This window comes from Dasypus novemcinctus, chromosome 2, assembly GCF_030445035.2.
Source record: "Dasypus novemcinctus isolate mDasNov1 chromosome 2, mDasNov1.1.hap2, whole genome shotgun sequence".
Classification (NCBI taxonomy): domain Eukaryota; kingdom Metazoa; phylum Chordata; class Mammalia; order Cingulata; family Dasypodidae; genus Dasypus; species Dasypus novemcinctus.
The window spans coordinates 29949263-29951166 of record NC_080674.1 but is presented as its reverse complement, the minus strand read 5'-3'; the positions used below and the strand labels follow the sequence as shown (position 1 = coordinate 29951166).

Below are 1904 nucleotides of genomic sequence, written 5' to 3'. Positions count from 1 at the left end.
AAGTTGTAATAATTATAAATATTTATGCATCTAATAGCAGAATCCAAAAATATATGAAGTTATGAAGCAAACACTGACAGAATTGAAGCAGAAAGTGTTGAACTACATTAATAGTAGAAGAATTTAAAATTCCACTTTTAATAATGGGTAGAACATCTAGTCATAAAATCAATAAGAAATTCAAGTCTTAAATGATCTGCTAAACCAGTTAGATGTAACAGACATATTCACAACACCATGCACAACATACAATTTATTTTCCAGTCCACATGGACCATTCCCCAGGATAGACCATACATTAAGTCATAAGACAATTCTCAATAAATTCAAAATAATTGAAATCATACTTTATAGCTTCTTTGACCACAATGGAATGACGCTAGAAATCAATAAGAAATGAAGAAATGGAAAATTCACAAATATGGGGAAAGTAAACAACATACTCTTAACCAATGAGCTAAAGAGGAAATCCCAAGTGTGATTAGGGAATATCCAAATTGAATAAAAACACACAACAAAACAAAATTTATGGTATACATCAAAGGCAGTGCTGAGAAAGGGAAATTTATAGCTCTAAAAGCTTATATTAAAAGAGAAAAAGAAAAAGAAGGGAAGGGGAGGTGGAGTGGGCATATTGAACCCTTTGGCAGTCCTTTAGGTGCTCACGCTCATTTTGAGAACAGTGACATGACTGCAAGTCAGTCCCGGATGTCCCCTGACAGTCTGGCAGCACCACAGCTGCCAGCCTGAAGGTGTGTGACCCCGAAGCTGATCTTCCACGGCCATCTTTGTTTCCATAAGGTAGCACAACCTCCTTGCCCACCTTACCTTCAAATGCTTTTCACTCCATCTTCTTGGTTGTCCTGGCTGCAGCATGGCCCATCCTTCTGCATGTCCTGCACGTCCCCGACAGGGACCCTCCTGAGATGCTAGTCCAGCTTCGTCACATCCCTAGTCCAGGTGATTGTAACGTGGTGACAAATTGCCAGTGAACATATTTGAAACAAAAAATAGGAAGATGGCATCAAATTCTTCAGGACAAGGTTTTCAAAATAATAATAGAGTTGCCATCTTGGCAGAAGTGGAAAAAGAGAAAAGGAAATTAATTATGCAAAACCAGTCTTCAACAAATCATTCTGGAGCTAGCATTGTGTTTTCCAGACCAGCTATTAATAAAGACTTTCAGGACTGTGCTGAGCAGCAGCACCTTGCAGCTCGACAGAAGGCAGCTCTGCAGCATACTTCCTCACAGTCACTAGAACAGTTCATAACTCAAGACTCTGCCTTTGGGAAACTTATTCTTTCATTGTTACCTCACCCTGATCAAGAATGAAATAATTATTTGTTAAGAAAGTGACTTTATAATACCAAATGCCAAAGCAACAATTATCCAGTGCTTATACAAACTGTGAGCTTCAGAATTTTGGTGAATCCTTATATTTTGGCCTTTTTTTAAAAGAAAGGGACATGCAAATGAAAGCATAAAGGAGAATAGATCAGCAGGATAATGAGAACTTTGAAAGCAGTAGCAGTATCATCTGAAGAATCGATTCGTTAACTGTGACCAACTCTTTTGTAATGCAATTTTATTTTACTTCATGCTACCCTGTGTCTACAATGGACTGTCAAGAACCATTTTTATAGCAATTAACTCAAAGAAATGAGGGTGTTTTTTAAAAAAGTGAATAGGCTTGAATATCACCTTTATATTTGCTGTTTAAATAACTTATGCCAGTGAAATTTTTTGAATTTATAGTCAATATATCCTGAAATACTCTTTGTGAATGCATAAATTGTTCTTCTATTATCAACTAGTAAATGGATTAAAAGAGTAATTTAAACTGTCCCAACATGTAGACACCCAGTACCAGACAGCTTCAAGGGGGAATTTTACCAGACATTCC

General features: G+C 36.9%; 1 pseudogene; it reads left to right on the top strand.

Annotated features, from left to right (window-relative positions):
• Positions 1-1018: 1018 nt before the first annotated feature.
• LOC101415843 (SOSS complex subunit C pseudogene) lies at positions 1019-1333 on the top strand (annotated as a pseudogene).
• The last annotated feature ends 571 nt before the right edge of the window (positions 1334-1904 follow it).